We start from the raw sequence: 19,213 nt of genomic DNA on the forward strand, positions 1-19,213 counted from the left end.
ACTAGACTTGATAGTTTGTGCTTAGCTTTAGTTAATGCATACAAGTTTGAATGGACTGTTATTTGAAAATGAAATTTAATCTCTCTAATGTCGTTCCAATCCCATATTCTCTTACACGAGAGAAGGTATTCTGAAAATTTTTCAAGCAGTTCTTGACCATTTGACTCTGGTTCATCCACAACTGAACTCTCTGACTTTTAAAGTACCCCTATTATGCCTTTTTGAATATTACCTTTCATTCAGTGTGTCATGTAGCTGTATGTGAACATAAACTATCTGCAAAGTTGTGAGGCCGACAGTGCATGATAAATAAAGTTATTTTCTATTAAAAGAAGAAGAGTCGGCTCACAATCGCCTAAATGAGTCATCAGGAATTTGAGGTTCGGTGTGGCCCATTACCTTAATGATCTTAGTCAGAATTTTGTTACGGCTGTATGTCACAAAGTAACACATTTGCATAATGTCCACCCACATTCTACATCGCCAACATGCCTGCCCATAAACAGTAAAATTTATTTGTGGTTAACATCATGTCAAGAAGACACCGTATCCTACACTGTGAGAGTAAATTTGTTTTGTCACATCTTCTAATTACCATGAACTTGTTAATACATTGAAATGTCCTGCTCCAGTCATGCCTGCAAATCAGTCTCTTGTCGATCAGCCACATCAACCATTTCATCATCAGACTCGGGCTCGAATTGGTAAGGCACAATTGATTCCATCTTTTCTATGTTTTGACAAGAGTCCAGTGCTGTCATTCTGTTATGGCAATGGGCGTTTAGTTTCTGACACGCACTGAAGACCAATCACAAAGGACTGCACCATCTGACCAATCACAGCAGTGAGGGCTCACAGAAAGGAGGGGTTTAGAGAGACTGATTCTTTGAACTGCTGCACACAAGTCTGCTGCACACAAGTCATTTACCAATTATTTAAAGACTGAGCCAAGATGGCTCGGAGTATGGCTGCCGTGTTGCAAGTTCTGACCCAAACTGGCGGCCTTTGGTTTGTCTTGTATGTAATTTGGATGTTTCTTGTTCTGGTTGTTGTTGTTGTTGCTCTAATTGTTTACAACAGACAAACACTCCTGGGGCCCGTTTCACAAAGGAGGTTAAGTGAAAACTCTGAGTATGTTAACCCTGAAATTAGGGAAACTCTAGGTTTTCTGTTTCAGAATGGAAGGTTTGTCAAACCCGAGAAAGCAGGGTAAGTCAAGCCCGTTTCTGAAAGAGAGCTAACTTATACTCAGAGTCAGTTACCATGGTAACTTACTCTATGAACCTAACCTAGTCAAGAGCAGGTTTTCTTCAGTAAACCCAGAGTTTCTTTCGGTCTCCTCCCCCTTTTTAAACACTTCATTAATGCACGCTGGAAAACTAGCTTGTAACGCGATTAATTGGGTTAGTGTCCGGATTTTGCCGAGCTTGTTCTTCTCACTTTTCCCATCACGTCACATTAGAATTTATTTTCAATAAAAATGAACAAAATGTTCTAAAAGTGGAAGTAAAGTGCCTAACTAGTGTTTAATAATGATACAACTATTTATAATTTTAATAAATATAATCATTTACAATCTGTTATTATTGCATCCCATTAATGTATAACAATACTGAGTTGCAAATGGGCCTAGTATGTATCTGCCAGTATAAAGTATAACTAGCATCTAATTATTATTTATTATTTAGCCTGTTGCAAAGAACTCCTACTTTTTGCATGGTAAATAGAATATACCACTATTTTAACTGTACATTTTTTTCTGTAAATAGCATCTAGAGCTACTTGCACTTAGCCTACTGTAAATAGGATCTATCGCTAAGAAAGTATGTTAATTCCACTTAGTGTAAATAGCCACTGCTGTATTTTTCTTACTCTATTGGCAGATCAATTGTAAAATAAGAAAAATGCACTTAAAATATTATTATTAATATTATTATTTTATATATATATATATATATATTTGCCAATGAGATACCATAAAATGATTAGCTATTTGTTCATTAATCTAACGTTCTGCCAGTTATCACCTGTGATCAGAGGCGTCGTGCCCATTCAAAGTGAGGGGGCACGTGCCCCCTCAGATTTCTGAGCCAAGTGGATTTTAAATGCAGCTTCCAAACGAAAAATAAAAAAAAAATTGCAGAATAATATTTTTTATATATTTGATACAATCACAGCGGTGTGATTAGATCGTTCAGTGCACAGCATCAGCTGCTAAATTCAAATCTGCATTCGCTGGCTGGCGCTGAGCCAGAGACAGACGCGTTCATACAACGCTTCATGATAACAAATCAGAAACTATTCTGTTGCGCTTATGGATGCAATGGCCAATGAGAGACGTCCAGAAGAGTCATCACTGAAACGCGGTGTTTTGTTCACTTGCTCGCTGACTGAATTATTTAGCAAATTCTCTCATCAGAAACAACAAAAAGTGCAGATGTGCGTACGAATGTAAGTAAGATATTCGTTTCATAATGTAAAGTGCTTCAGTGATTTTAATGGGAGTTTTTGAGAGTGCCTGAACTCTGGCTAGACTGAATGAAAATGTTTTTTGATAATATAAATGTTCTTTACTCTCTGTAAAATGAAAGTGTTAAAATAAGTATCTTACAATATTGTTATTAAAATTTACATTAAATGCAAATTCAGTCGTATTAAAAATATTTTATGGCATGATATGGCACTTAAGTAAAAAGTCAGGTTTTTATGTGTAGTTAATAGATTACACTACATTTCCATATATTGATCAAATAACAATCTATAAAGGTGCAAAACGCGTTTACCTACACATATTTGAGAAACGAGATATTTCCTGATATATTAAGCATGTTTGGAATTGTTTTGAATAAAAAGGAAAAAAAATAATAAAAAAATAAGCCTATATCAGTTATACAGTGCTTTCGTAGAATGACTTATACTCCCACCCCCCCCCCCCCCCCAAATGTGCCCCCTCAAAAATCATGAATGCATGACGCCCCTGCCTGTGATATTATAACACTGAGAATAATTACATTTGTATTGAGTCTGAAGTATGCAGACGGCTTTTTGGTGGGAGCTGTTGCCATGGTGAATCGTAATATCAGCGCTCCATTGATAATGGCTTTTTATAGTTGTGGTGCAAGCGCTTAAGTCAGAGTCAGTCAATTTAGAGTTGATTAAACCAACTAATTTCAGCTGTTCTGTAACCGAAAACTCAGTTTCCCATCTCAGGGTAAGTCAACTCAGAGTTCCAAGTTTAAACTCAGAGTTGGTTAAACCTCCATAGTGAAACGGGCCCCTGGAATTTGGCTCTACAATTACTCACCGCAACACCGACCAGTTGTTTACAAACAACACTGTGAAGTCCTTTTGACCACGATGTCAAAAACAAAGCCGGGGGAGTGGAAAGAGAGTCGGCATCCTCGACACCGTGCTGACCGACCACCACTTACAAGTATACTACTGGCTAACATCCAGACCCTGGACAATAAACTCTGTGAACTGAGAGCGCGGATTTCTTTCCGACTTGAGATCAGAGACTTTTCCATTATTTGCCTTACAGAAACCTGGATGTCTCGAGACTTTGCCATCGAACCTAAATTATACTCTTTGCACCACGCATATAGAATACGTGATCTCTCAGGGAAAAGCAAAGGAGGAGACGTATGAATCATGATCAACAACTCGTGGTGTAATTGAAAGAATGTACATCCTACACAATCTCTTTGTTCTCCTGACCTGGAATACCTTACACTTCTGTGCCGGCTGTTTTGGTTACTGAAGAAATTCACAGCGGTCATCATTACAGGTGTTTACATCCCCCCTCAGGCTGACACAGATGCAGCACTCAAGGAACTGTATTGGCATTTATACAAACAGGAGACTGTGCACCCTGACGCTGCATTTATTATAACTGGGGATTTCAACAAAGCCAATCTTAGGAGGATTGCACCAAAATTCTTCCAGCACATATCATGCAACATACGTGAAGATTGGATTCTGGACCACTGTTACTCTCCCTTCCGGACTGCTTACAAGTCCTTCCCCTGGCCACCGGCTTACAGGAAACATCCACCCTCAGGACGATTCTGCTTTGGTTGGGCCAATCGGATTCTAAGTTACAGGACTTTTTTGATTACGTCAACTGGGATATGTTCTGGGCTGCATCCGATGACGACATTGATGTTTAAACAGACACCTTCATGTGCTTCATAAGGAAGTGCATAGAAGATGTTGTACCGACCAAAAGAATCAGAACTTACCCTGATAAGAAACTGTAGATTAACGCTGATGTTCACATGGCTCTCAATGCTTGAACCTCTTCCTTTAATTCCAGTAATGTGGATGATTATAAGCAAGCCAGCTATGTCCTCAAGACTTAAAATTCCAATATGAAGATAAAATTGAAGCACATTTCACCACTTCCAACTACAAAGAGATGTGGCAAGGACTCCACAACATTAAGGACTACAAGGATCACAAACACCCTGCTACAAACACTGCTTCCTCACTGCCTGATGAGCTCAACACCTTCTATGCTCACTTCTGGGTCAGCAGCTCCTCTCCCACACAGAGCGCTCCCACGGCCGAGATTGCTGAGGCTCGTCCACTGTTTGTGTCTGTAACAGATGTTACTCGATCGCTCCGGCACGGGAATATCTGCAAAGTCACAGGTCCAGATGGCATTCCTGGTCGAGTCCTTAAAACATGCGCTCACCAAATAGCTGGAGTCTTCACAGACATTTTTAACCTATTTTTAAATCTGTTGTCCCCCAATGTTTCAAAACATTCACCATTGTACCAAAACAAAAGACACCCAAAGCTTCTTGCTTGAATGACTGGTGCCCTGTTGCTCTGACTCCCATCATCAGTAAGTGCTTTGAGAAGCTTATCAGAGATCACATCTGCTCTGTGTTCCCAGCATCACCCGATCCACTGCACTTTGCCTACCGCAATAATATCTCCACAGAAGATGCAATTGCCTTCACCCTGCACACTTCACTTTCCCATCTTGACAAGAGGAACACATATCTGAGAATGTTGTTTGTTGACTACAGCTCTCTGAGCTTGTGGTGAAACTCCGGGCTCTGGGTCTGAGCATTTCTCTGTGCAGGTAGACGACAGGTAGACGGCAGGTGGTCAGAGTTGGCAGCAACATCTCCTCCCCACTGACCCTCAACACTGGAGCCCCACAGGGCTGTCTTCTCAGTCCTCTCCTGTACTCCCTGTACACGCATGACTGTGTAGCCACGCATATCTTCTTCCTCAGGCGACTGAATAAATTTGGTCTGAGCTCAAAAGTCCTCAGACAGTTCTACAGTTGCACTGTGGAGAGCATCCAGACTGGCTACATCACCGCCTGGTACAGGAACTACACCGCTCTCAACTGGAAAGCCCTGCAGAGAATAATTCAGATAGCCTAGCACAACGTCGGAGGTGAGCTTCCCTCCCTCAAGGACATCTACACCCAGAGATGTGTAAGGAAAGCATGGAAGATCATCAGAGACCCCCGCCAGCCCGAGCCATGAACTCTTCTACACACATCTACACACCAGCCACGCCGACTCTGACAACACTGTAGCTTGTCTTGTACTGCATAGCATAGAACACATTCAGCTCTATCTTCTCTTCTGCACTAACAAACTACTGCACTGAACTTCACATTAAAACACTACATTATACAGTACATCACTGTAAATCATATATAAAAGCTATAATTTATAAGTCTCTTGTGTATTCTGTGCACTATGTGTATATTATGGAAATGTGTATATTGTATATTGTGTACAATTGTCTATTGTATATTGTGTAAATGTGTATATTATTTTATTATTCATATCTTGTTGCTTATACTGCCATGGCACAGAGTCTTGTACCCAAGAATTTCACCATCGTTACACTTGTGTACATGATGTGTGACAATAAAGAGATTTGATTTGATTTAGAAATTAGGTAAAATTAAATCTATTTTTTGAGAAAACTAACATGTTTTTTGACCTTGCACACATATAAACCTGTTTTAAAATACAATTAATACTCATAAAACAATATAAGCAACCTTAAAAATGGCATAATAGGGGCACTTTACTAGAATACATTGATGAACTGTTCCTTTAAGGCTTGAATGTGCCAGTGGTGTTTTACTGTCCATTAGGCGAGTGGCTGAAATCAATCTTCTTTCATTATCTGTGTTGTAAGGTAATCAGGCAGTGTATGTTTTTAGAAAGAAAGACGTCATCTGCCACGGCAATTAACAGAAATAAGTCTTACCTGTGACTCATGAGTCTGTTTGCTTTGTGATGAGTGACGCTTCTTGAGCTGTCATCTACTTTGAAGTAAAGCTGTTTAGCATATGGATGGGGTTAAATTATTATGTGGTTTAATCCACATTTCTTGACAATTTCCTTTCATTCAAAAACACAAGAACGTATGCGTTACTAGCTCAATGTGGATCTTCTAAGATGAACAATCACAATATGGGGTAAAATAGAACCAAATTAACTGATTTATCATCAGAGGTTGGCACAAAAGGATGTTTTCAGTTGAATGATTCTGTTATGTCCTATTTTGTAATTAATGGTTTAAAATTAGTGTGCACCAAAGTGTGTGTGTTTGTGTTCTGAGAGTCCCTGAAACACAAGCTGAATTGATTCTGTCCTCACTTCATTCTGTTCCTGAAAGTATTCATGGGGTAATTTCCTCAGATGTTTCAGTTCAGCTCGCTAAAACCAAGGATGAAATGGGAAAATTATGAAAATGGCTTCAAAACGGACCTCTTCTTTTCCATAACAGTATTAGGCAAACTAAACCGGGCTTTGATGCAAATCTGAATGTCACACATAAAATATACTGGTATATATATATATATATATATATATATATATATATATATATATATATATATATATATATATAATGTCCGATTTTTTATCCGGCAATTTACCGGATATTTTCCACCCCTTTGACACAAGAGCATGTACACAAAATCATGACAGGTTTATGACTTATGTGGTGATGTCTCCTGGACAAAAAATAAATAAATGCACAATACTGGATGTGCAGGATTAAACAGTGCATCCAAGCATGTTCACATAAACTGCAAAACACATCACAACTTTCAAGAAGCAGTGGAAGACGCATGTTCCCTTTCGAGAGTACTCTCGTATTGCGTAAGCTAGCTTACGCTATGGGAAAAGGTCCCCTTTTCTCGAGAATATGAAGCCAAAAATTATCCTTAATTTTTAAATAATGTAAAACGCAGTGCTGCAGCACAGCAGACCCAAGCGAAGCGGCTCGCGCGCTTATTGGCTGTGCTGCGGCAACTGCAGCAACCTATGGTGAGGCGGCGGAGAGGAACGAACCAATGGGGGCGCTTCGCGCCCATTGGACGTCAGAGCGCGCCAAAATAGGCGTGGCTGGAACTATATAAGCCACCGCTTCACCATAGGGATCAGATTTCATCTCCTTCAGCGATCTCACCTGCACTTCGCTGTCTTCTCCGGAGAAGCCTCTACACGCCGTCGAAAAGCCTCTCAGCGGGATAGCACTGCAACGCAGATCTGAGGACGCCGGCTCGTGCTTCATCTCGACGCCGCCTTCAGCACTCGCTTCCTGCTGCGCCATCCGGCGTGACTATATCCTTTACAAAGCTAGTGTGTTTGCCGCTGCATCACACTTTTTTCCTCCAGAATTCGAGGCGTTGTTTCAAATGCCTCGGGCCTGCGCTTCCTGCCGAGGCCCTCTGCCCAGCGAGGACCGCCACATCATCTGTGTCTCCTGCCTGGGCCGCGAGCATGCTGAGAGCGCACTCTCCAAGGGCGGCTGCCCTGAGTGCGACGACATGGCTATATCGACCCTGCGGGCTCGATTAGCTCAAACCAGCCACGATGCTCCACCCGCTCCGCCTCTTCTCTCTCAAGTGCCGCGTAAGAAACGCCGCGATCAGAGAATGCCTGAGCACACTGCTACACGCGAGCTCACGCCGGAACACTCCCCGCGTGCCTCGCCCGCTCTCTCTCCTTCGCCTGTCCTCTTCGTGGACGAGCAGCGCCAGTCCCTGCTCACCAGCGCCCCCTTCTCCTTCGGAGCGCCTGAGGCAGAAGAGGACAGACACGACAGCCTTTCTCTCGCCGCGTCCAGTAGTGAGGAATGGTCGGGCTCCATTGCGGACCCCCCCCCCCCTCTACAGCACCCAGCTGCACCGGACAACGCGCTGATATCGACGCGGAGCTTACTCGCATGCTTACAAGGGCTGTCAGCGACCTTCAGCTCGACTGGTCTCCTCCAGACGAGCCCGCTAAAAGCAGGCTGGACGAATGGTTCTTGCAGGGGCGCCCTTCGGCCCCTCCGCAAATAAACGCCCCCTTCTTCCCGGAAGTTCACGATGAACTCACAAAGTCGTGGAAAGCCCCATTCTCCGCACGCTTGAAGACTTCTGTCTCGTCAGCACTCTCCTCTGTCGACGGCGCCCGAGACCACGGTTACGAGAGCCTCCCCCCTCTCGAGGAGGCTATTGCTGCACACCTCTGCCCGCCCTCAGCCGCAGGATGGCGGTCGAAGCCTGTGCATCCATCCAAGCCGTGCCGCACCACCTCAGCTCTCGCTGGCCGAGCTTACACCTCCGCTGGTCAAGCTGCTTCGGCTCTACACACCATGGCTGTGCTGCAGGTTTTTCAGGCCAGACTTCTCCGTAACCTGGACGAGTCTGCCCCAGATACCTATGACTTTAAAGATCTCCGCAGCGCTACTGATCTAGCCCTGCGTGCGACAAAGACCACAGCACAAGCAATCGGCCGAAGCATGGCAAGCCTCGCTGTTTTAGAGCGACACCTCTGGCTCACGCTCACGGAGATGAAGGACGCCGACAAATCCGCCTTTCTTGACTCTCCTATCTCGCCTTCCGGCCTCTTTGGCCAGTCGGTTAAGGGTTTCGCTGAACGCTTCACTGAGGCTCAGAAAACGTCACAGGCAATGAGACACTTCCTGCCGAAACGCTCTAGCTCTGCTGCGGGACGCCGTAGAAATGCGCCGCCCCCTCAGACCTCGAAGCCATCACAGCCAGACTTACAGTCTCGCCCAGCGACCAAAACCCAGCACCGCTCTCGCTCTACGAGCCGCAAACCGCCAGAGAGACGGGGACCTCGGCCCAGGATTGTGCTGAACCCCGAGCCTCCGAAGCCCTCCTGACCTTCGGGCTGAAAAGACCATGGTTAAGTCCCGCTGCGGCCGGACCACCACACAAGAAACCTCACATGCTTCCTCCAATCCCCTCACTAAAGGCGGTTGGAGATGTCTATACTGCAGTAAACGAGCCTGTTACAATGCACGCACGCCTGCACACAAACGCTGTTTTCACGGCGACCTCAATAAAGCACAAAAAGAGCTTTTTCTATGTAGGCAGTGTGCCCACTACACAGTACGCACCCCTACATGTATACACACTCCCCCAAGTGTCACAAAGACACACTCGGGTCTCCTTTCATGCCCACCTTCCCGCTCGCGCCGGAGGTGCTCTAAATGTAGCGCGCGTGCCCACTTCTCAGTGCGCAACCCTACAAATAAGCGCTGTCACCACAGTGTCACAAGCACAACATACTCGAGCTACTGGTCCCCTCATAACAGGCGGCCAGTGCCCGAAGCACATTCAACCCATAGCCGCACGAGCCGCTGCATGGCAGGCCATCCCCGGCATATCAAATTGGGTTTTGAATATAATAAAACGAGGTTACTCGCTCCAGTTCGCTCGCAGACCGCCGCGCTTTCGCGCCGTGGTCGAAACGAAAGTGAAAAGCGAAATGACACACGTCCTTCGCGCCGAACTGATAAACCTTCTTGCAAAAGGGGCGATAGAAACTGTTCCCCCTGCGCAGCGCGAGTCAGGCTTTTACAGCCGCTACTTCCTCGTACCAAAAAAGGATGGCGGTCTCAGACCCATCCTAGATCTCAGACGTTTGAACAAAGTGCTTATGACGCGATCGTTCAAAATGTTAACTACCAAACAAATACTCGCGCAAATTTGCCCGAGGGATTGGTTTTTCTCAGTGGATCTGAAAGACGCTTACTTTCACATTCAAATAGCACCCCATCACAGGCCATTCTTGAGATACGCCTTCGAGGGGCAGACTTATCAGTACATGGTTCTTCCATTCGGCCTCTCCGTAGCGCCCCGTACGTTTACACGGTGCATGGATGCCGCTCTCGCACCCCTGAGAATGCGGGGAGTGCGAGTATTGAACTACCTCGACGACTGGCTAGTTTTAGCCCATTCCGAGGAACTACTGACGACACACAGATCCTGGATCCTCAGCCATTTAGAATGCCTGGGTCTCACGATCAACACTGTCAAGAGCGCTCTGTCTCCCAGCCAGAGGATTTCCTTTTTGGGGATAGACATAGACTCTGTGACATGTACAGCGCGTCTGACGTCACAGCGCGCTCTCACTATTCAGCATCTAGCCGTGTCGTTCAAAGCCGGGTCTCTTTACCCGCTCAAACGATTTCAGGAAATGCTAGGTCTGATGGCATCAGCCTCTGCGGTTCTCGAACTGGGCCTGCTGCGCATGCGCCCACTACAGCGCTGGCTGAGAGACCGTGTTCCAGCGCGCGCCTGGATTTCCGGCCGCGCGCGCATCAGGGTGACCCACGGCTGCATCACAGCTCTGGCCCCTTGGAAAATAGCCAACTGGTATCAGTTAGGCGTAAGCACGGGCGCTGTCTCGAAATGGAAAGTAGTCTCGACAGATGCATCCAACCTCGGTTGGGGCGCCCTGTACGAGGGCAGGTCTGCCTCCGGCCTCTGGTCGAGCCCGGAGCGACTGTTACACATAAACTGTCTGGAGATGATAGCGGTCGAACTATCCCTGAAAGCTTTCCTCCCATTTTTAAAGGGCCACCACGTTCTGGTCAGATCAGACAGCATGTCAGTGGTGGCCTACATAAATCGCCAGGGTGGTGTCAGGTCAGAAACCTTGCACACCCTGACCGAACGTCTTCTGACATGGGCACATTACAATCTGCGCTCGCTAAAGGCAGCGCATGTACCTGGCATCCTGAACCGGGGCCCGGACATGCTTTCCAGGGTGAATGTTCCCCCTGGGGAGTGGTCTCTTCACCCACAAACGGTTCAGTTGATGTGGAGCATCTTCGGCAGGGCAGAGGTCGACCTCTTCGCCTCAGAAGACAACGCTCATTGCCCAATATATTTTTCAAAGAGCAGGGACGCGCTGGCCCTCGATTGGCCCAGACGCCCGCTTTATGCCTTCCCACCGGTCGCGATGCTACCGCAGGTCATCGATCGGGTCAGGAAGAGCAGATGTGCTATGCTGCTAGTAGCCCCACTCTGGACGACCCAACCTTGGTTCTCCGAGCTGATGCAGCTGTCCAGTACAGCCCCATGGCCAATACCGCTGCGGAAAGATCTCCTCACGCAGCTGAAGGGCGCGCTCTGGCATCCCCACCCCGAACTTTGGGCCCTTCATGTATGGCCCCCTAAACGGGTACCCGGGAACCTCCCTGAGGGAGTGTTAAAGACCATTACGGAAGCCAGAGCGCCCTCAACCAGGCGCCTGTACGCGCAGAAATGGTCAGTGTTCTCCACCTGGTGCGGGACACGGAACCTAGACCCTCACTTATGTGACGTGACGGAGATACTCTCCTTCCTACAGGAGCGTTTAGATGCGGGCAGATCCCCGTCTACGCTCAAAGTGTATGTGGCAGCCATTGCAGCTTCTCATGCTCCGGTGGCCGGCCTATCACTGGGAAAAAACGAACTGGTCATTCGTTTCCTTAAGGGAGCTTGTCGGATGAACCCTCCCCGACCCCCTTCAATCCCTTCCTGGGACCTGTCTACGGTCCTAGAGGCCTTAAAGGGCCCCCCTTTTGAACCGCTTCAGTCTGTCGATATGAAGCTTCTTTCGTTCAAAACCGCTTTTCTACTGGCTCTGGCCTCAGTCAAGCGAGTGGGGGATTTACATGCGCTATCTGTAAGCGCTGACTGTCTCGAGTTTGGGCCTAATGACTCCAGAGTCATTCTCAGACCAAGACACGGCTATGTCCCCAAGGTGCGCTCAACACCGTTCAGAGCGCAGGTCATCTCGCTGTCAACCCTTTCCTCGCAAAGCGACGAAAGCAACGCGAGCTTCATCTGCCCCGTCAGGGCTCTCAAAACCTATATTGCGTGCTCCGCCTTATTCAGGAGGTCGGACCAGCTCTTCATATGCTTTGGTGGGCGCACCCGAGGTCTCGCCACCACGAAGCAAAGCCTATCGCGATGGATAGTAGACACTATCTCGCTGGCTTACAAATCTAAAGGCCTTCACTGCCCGTTCGGCATCAGAGCCCATTCCACCCGAGATATGGCCTCGTCATGGGCGTGGTCCTGCGGGATACCACTGGATGATATCTGTGCGGCGGCAGGCTGGGCCTCTCCGTCCACATTTATTAGATTCTATAATCTGCAAGTCCCTGCCCTGCAGGCTAGGGTACTTTCTATATAGACGTGCTAAGCCTTATCACGTCCCCCTTTTTTCGTTCCCTATATAAAGCTCACTAAGGTTGGCTGTTGGGACTGGGATTTCTCCTGCTATAAAGCCCCGGGCTCTCGCCTCGGGCTGTGACAGGTCGAAGTTCCCGAGCACGCACGGCGTTTTACATTGTGTTCCCATAGCGTAAGCTAGCTTACGCAGTACGAGAGTACTCTCGAAAGGGAATGTGCTCGGTTACTAACGTAACCTCGGTTCCCTGAGATGAGGGAACGAGTACTGCGTAACCTGCCGTGCTATGTGCTCGGACCGGGTGATCGCTTCAGTCGATTTAAAACCTGATCCCTATGGTGAAGCGGTGGCTTATACAGTTCCAGCCACGCCTATTTTGGCGCGCTCTGACGTCCAATGGGCGCGAAGCGCCCCCATTGGTTCGTTCCTCTCCGCCGCCTCACCATAGGTTGCTGCAGTTGCCGCAGCACAGCCAATAAGCGCGCGAGCCGCTTCGCTTGGGTCTGCTGTGCTGCAGCACTGTGTTTTACATTATTTAAAAATTAAGGATAATTTTTGGCTTCATATTCTCGAGAAAAGGGGACCTTTTCCCATAGCGTAAGCTAGCTTACGCAGTACTCGTTCCCTCATCTCAGGGAACCGAGGTTACGTTAGTAACCGAGTACGTTTTCCATTAACCAATGCACTTGCCAAGAAAAATATCCTCCTTTCTCTTTTCTGCATTTCTCATCTGCTTTAACTTCTTTCCTAATCTAGTGTTCTAATAAATATGGCATTGCATACTGCTAATAGTGTTACCTCTGTGATGAATTGCTTATGCTCATCTATTGTAAATCACTTTGGATAAAAGCATCTACTAAATGCATACATGTAAATGCAAATATAACCATTGATCAACGTACAGAAATAGAATGAATAAACGGATCGATGGAAGCTCAAACATGCTTGCTTACTTGCAGTAGTTGAGCTTCTGTTGACAATATTTGATAAGCTCTGTTTGTGCATTAATGTGTGTTTATCTGTGTTTTGAAGAAAAACTAAATTCTTATGGTATTGGAACAACAAGAGGTTGAATAAGTGACAAAATTTTCTTCTACAAGAGTACACTGAAAATAAAGAAGCTACAATGTCTAATCAAAGTTCTAATCAGAATGAAAACCTACCAAATGTCAACAAGCTGAGAAGTGTTTAGTCTAGAGAAAGACCTGCAGTCCACTAAGTCATGACAGAATTCAGCTCAACAGCAAATGCAAAGCCACCGCGGGTTCTGTCAGAGGGCGACCTCCATCAGAGGGTCAAAACTCTCTCACTCTGTCCCCTTCCTGGTTTTACCAACCCAAGAGGGGTCAAACGTGTCAAACGACATTTCTTTTTTAATGACAGGCTCACTGTATCCCACAAGCCCTCAGTGATGCAACCGCCTCCAGTCAGTGTTTAGACCAGGTGGCTGAGATAAATTGGAGGGACGAGCGTCCCTGAGTGTCTGATTACAGAGGCCCCATTTGATGAGGGTGCTCCAGCTAAATGAGCATTTACTATGGTTGCCTCAGAGCAGGTTAAATACTATTAGCCAATGTCTTTAATGAGACAGCCAGAGACAGTGAAACAATGATGGACAGCCTAGCAATGAATCAACCCATGCAAAGCATGATGGGTGTGGGGGTGGGGGGTGGGGGGTGGGGGTGAGGGGTGGGCGCTGAAATATACAGAATCCAAAGCATGTAGGACATAGCTAAAAAGTGCTTGGCTTCTGGCCAGATTGGCAATTTCAAAATAGCCGATATGAATTCGCACACACAGAATTTATGCTAGAAATTATATCTTCTGTATTATATTTTATTGTAAGGAAATTTGGTTTAAATGTTTTTTGTTTTTCATCAGCAGAGGAATTTGGTTGGATAAGCTCTTTTAATTTACTGTAAAACCCAATAGCATGTGTTTATTTCTTTTAAAGCTTCTGTTGGCCATATTTGATGAGCATTATGTATGTGTGTTGACATGTTCATTTGTAATTCGAAGGTGAACAAAAGGGTTTGGAATGACATGAATGTGAGTAGTCATTTTCCTTTTTGAATAAACTATCCATTGAACATGAGTAATTAATGGCCAAATTGTCATTTTTGTGATAAACTATCTTTTGAAATGCAGTGAACTAGTACATTTTTGGCTCAGTTGTATTTGGATTTTGAGCTTGAGACCTGCAAGAGTATATAAAAATTAGTGATGCACCGAAATGAAAATTCTGCGCCGAAACCGAAACCGAAACCGAAACCGAAAATTTAGGATGCACTTGGCCGAAAACCGAAACTGAAGCCGAAAATGGCTTCTTTTAAAAACGTATATATATATTGCTTGGATTTAATGGATCTGAATTGAAAAATCACAATATAATAATCAAACTTTTATTAACAGTTACATAACAAAACATAAAATATTTTTTACAATAAATATAAATAATAATTATTCTTCAAGTTTTATGTTCCATCAAATAAAATAGTTTTTTTTTAAAAATTGTGCAAAAAAAATCCACAATTTTGGAGATTTTTGCAGAACAAATGTTACATATTGCAACTTTGGTGTCCTCTAGTATATAGGGCTGTCACTTTTGTGAAAAAAAAATCCTGTTCGATTTTTGAGACATAGGCAAAGTGTTCAATGAATCGTTAGTAAATTGCCTATATTTGGCGTTGATCCGTTTTTCTACGCCAAATATAGGCAAATCCACCAACAACTAAACAGGCATTAGGGCGAACGTAAAGAGGGCGCTTGAGACGCGCACAAGTCAGCAATGTGGACTGCCATAACATCAATGTAAAAGATTACTGAAGGCTACATTGATATTATGCACTAATAGGCTCTGTGTGTGTGTGTGTGTGTGTGTGTGTGTCAGAACCTGCAGTTGCTGTGTGATGCGCGTTCGCTGCGAGCGTATAGTGACGAGCTGGACGCGCTCCGAGAGAAGGCCGTTAAAATCGATTCCCTGTTTTCGTTTTCGAAACTTGTGTTGGTTGGTTCGATATATTGTGCAGCTTTTGTGACAAGCTTTTTTTGATTGTGACAGCCCTTTGACATGCTTAATCTTTGATAGGCAGACGCGTGATAACAGCTCGACCGTGAGTGAAACCTCGCTTGCGCACGGATGGGAGGGGCGGGTGACATTCATTTTCGGTTTACGTTTTCGGCTGTTTTTTTTATTTCGGCCCGAAACCGATAATGCCATTTCGGCCAAAGATTTTCGGCGGCTGAAATTTCGGTGCACCCCTAATAAAAGTATAGGTTGTTTAAATTTACTATGTTTATATATATATATATATATATATATATATATATATATATATATATATATATATATATATATGAACATTTTGTATTCTACTATACTGTAAGGATTTTTTTTTTATTTGGGGATAAGCTCATTTAATTTACTCACTTGCACGTTTTCTCCATAAATACATTTAAAACTCCTATTGACTGTATTTGATCAGCTCTATGCTTGTGTGTTTTAATGTCATTTGTTTGAACAAAACATTGTTTGGAAAGACATGAGGGTGAGTAAATGACAGAGTTTAAGGTAAGTAAATGAAAGAATTGTTATTTTGGGATGAACTAACGTGTCTATTTCAGTAAATATTTAAAAGCTTTGTGACCATATTTGATGAGCTGTATGTGTGTAAAGTCGAAACAAAAGAGTTTGAGACAACATGAGGGTGAGTAATTCATGACATCATTTTCATTTCTGAATGAACTATGCTTTGAGGGTGAGTAAATAATTTGTCATTTTTTGGGATGAACTATCCCTTAAAATGCACTTGAACAAGTACGTGGACATCTTTGGTTCTTTTTTATTTTTTATATCTTGAGCTTGTGACCTGCAAAAAAAAGTTGTCATAGAAACCCCAAGGATTATCTGAGATATATTCTGTATTGATCTACTTTAAGGAAATTTTTTCAATATTTTTGTCAGTGGAGGAAATGGGAATGAGGTTGTAAAATTTCATTTATTTTACCATAAAACCCACCAGCATGTGTCTGTTTCTGTAAATATTTAAACACTTCTGATGACTGTATTTGATGAGCTGTGTGTATGTGTGTTGACGTGTTCATTTGTGTTTCGAAGTCGGTTTGGAACAAGATGAGGGAGAATAACTGATGACATAACGTATCATACATAATATCCCTTAAAATGCACATGAACATCTTTTAGGTCAGTTGTTTTGGATTTTATGTTTGTGCAAAAGTACATTGAAAAAAAATAATTCAAAGTTGTAAAAAAAAAATATATATATATTTTTGAGATTATTGTTTAAATATTTTTGTTAGTTAGCTGGGGAAATGGAGATAAGGTTTGGATAAGCTCATTTGATTTAGTGTTAAACCCACCAGCACATCTATTTCTGTAAATATTTAAAAGGGGTAAACACGGCGTCATGGTAATAGACCCGCTGGGTGACTCACAAGCTGTTGACCTAACCTGCAGCATGGAGACAGACACCATCACAAATAACACGGGAGTTGAGGAACATGTGGTGGGGGTCAATAATTAATGAGGAAAGGAGGGGTAGAGGAGGTTATCACTACAGAAGGCCAGCAGCACTTTGTGTTCTCTTGACATTTCGTGTTGCTGTAGTTCCACACCAGCTCCTTCTATAAACGTCTAACTTTGCAATTCATCACTGGTGTTGGATCACACTGACATATCTGCAGGTTCACTGAGACAAGGAGGTTCCCCAGAGTTAAATTATATTGTTCAGACGTTGCTTTTCTGTATTGCTCAGGAGACTCTCTCTTACAGTAGGATTAATTTTAAGTATCAGCTTTGTTTGTTTTGGATGCTTCTTTTAAAACTACTTAAAAAATAATTAATTATTAATTAATTAATTAATAAAAAAAATTAGGATTCCATAGCTCAGATCATTTGGTTTTGGAGGAAAATGATAAAGGTTTGAGCTTGTACTTGATATCAGCCTTTGGAGTTTCAGACATTTTTTAAGACGTACAGAAGGTGAGCTGTTTCTCAAAAGAACAAGCCTTCACAAATGAATATGATTTCTATTTAGGAGAAAGAACTGAGATATTAATGAGATTTCATTTCTCTTCTGTGGGTTTTGACCATCAGAACTATAAAGATGTTTTCTTAGAATGTTTATCGATTATAATTCTGACATCAAAACTTTAAGAATAAAAGAGAAGATCTCTCTGGTTTGGTTAAGGAATAACTTAAATTAAGCTCTTCCGAATGTTCTGCATGTTGTAATATCAAAATGAATTGTTTTAATCAACAAGTTTCTTTAATATGACTAAGTCAACCGATCTACCATAAGTTGCATTAAAAGAAGTCAAGGGTCAAATCAGGTTTAAATTCCTCCTCGTTTCACTTTTTAAATATTAAGATGTATCATTGTCATAAATTCATAATTTTTTATAATTTAATCATTTCACTGAAAAAAATAAATGAATAAAAATAAAATAAATACCATGATAAATAGTTAAGACAAAAATAGCATGCTTACTAGTTATTGTTACAACTGGGCGGCTGTGGTTTAATATTCACCACTGTCATAAAAGAAATTAAAATGATAGATCATTAAAAAAAACGATCTCACATTAATTGTATGATTTTACAATACTACGAATGGCTGTAGTAACTGTAGTAGCCTACTGTGTAAATGCAACGATTGAATGCAAGTCAAACTTGTCATGCGTATTGATGTTATATTTTAGGCTGTAATCAATGTTGGAGTGATCGATTTCTATTTTACTTTCGTTAAGTGAATTAAACGCGGAGGCAACAGATTGCGGGAATGCGCGGCGTAATAGGATGACATACGGTAATCCGGAGTCCTGTAGACACATCCCTCACGTCAGGCTGGAAAACTATGTCAGTCACTGTACCAAAACCACTTGCCGGTTTTCATAAATAAATCTTCCAAATGCAATTGCCAGCACGTCAACGCGTCCTGTGCGCAATTCACAACATTTCCAGGCGCCGTTACGCGCCAAGAACCGAAGATACTATTCACATCACACACAACCCCCAAATGAGATTCAGAGCAGCCGACCCAAGGAGAAATAAACCCCTTACTTAGTCACTCACCTCCTCATCCAACGACTTGTCAACCATTGGAATAACAATCCAAAAACTCGCTATGCGCGCAAAGTGCCACTAACTTTCCTTGACGCGCTACTGCCCAGCGATTGAAGAAGCGCAGAAAGTCTTACTGCGTGAGTTCTAAAGCCATGCAAATCCCCCTCAGACGGCTGGAGAGTATCAGAAACTCCTCAGTGCCGAACACATCCCGAGCAGTCGGGTTTAGGAGCTCTGCTGCCCTCTGTCTTTAAATCACTCCCGAGGATAGCGTGGATTCCCACGCAGATAGAAAATGTCAGGAAGTTGGGTGGCAATGCGATCCAGCTTCCGTGGTCTCCTCTGCCTTAATGGCAGTCATCTATTTTGAGAGCTCAAATATGAACCTGCCGTGGCGTCGGAGTAATCTCATTAGAGCGCAGAGAGCGCATGGCCACCCGCAGGAGAAAAATAAATAAATAAATAAATAACCACATACACAAATAATATCTTTTTAAGATCTCTAATGTTACTTATACCCATTTGATAAAAAAGAGTCTTCATGCGTTGTTTCTTAGCATTGTTCTGCCTTCTTAAGTCTATAATCAGCGTTTAATAGGCTATGATTCAATTCAACTTGATCTCAAGTATTTCTCAACACATTCCAAACGCAAAATTA

The 19,213-nt window shown here is 43.6% G+C and overlaps 1 protein-coding gene across 3 annotated transcripts in view; it reads right to left on the reverse strand.

Moving 5' to 3' along the window:
• LOC132121260 (protocadherin-15-like) overlaps positions 1-18,859 on the reverse strand; it is a 224,751-nt gene extending 205,892 nt beyond the window's left edge. For 2 of the 3 annotated variants that reach the window (XM_059530485.1, XM_059530484.1), the window contains exon 1: positions 18,565-18,855. The gene's annotated coding sequence lies outside the window, so the exon portion shown is untranslated. Of the gene's footprint in view, positions 1-18,564 lie in introns of all 3 variants that reach the window. The other variant, XM_059530486.1, reaches the window with a different exon arrangement.
• Positions 18,860-19,213: the final 354 nt, after the last annotated feature.

Source organism: Carassius carassius, chromosome 39 (genome assembly GCF_963082965.1).
Source record: "Carassius carassius chromosome 39, fCarCar2.1, whole genome shotgun sequence".
In the NCBI taxonomy this organism is placed as follows: domain Eukaryota; kingdom Metazoa; phylum Chordata; class Actinopteri; order Cypriniformes; family Cyprinidae; genus Carassius; species Carassius carassius.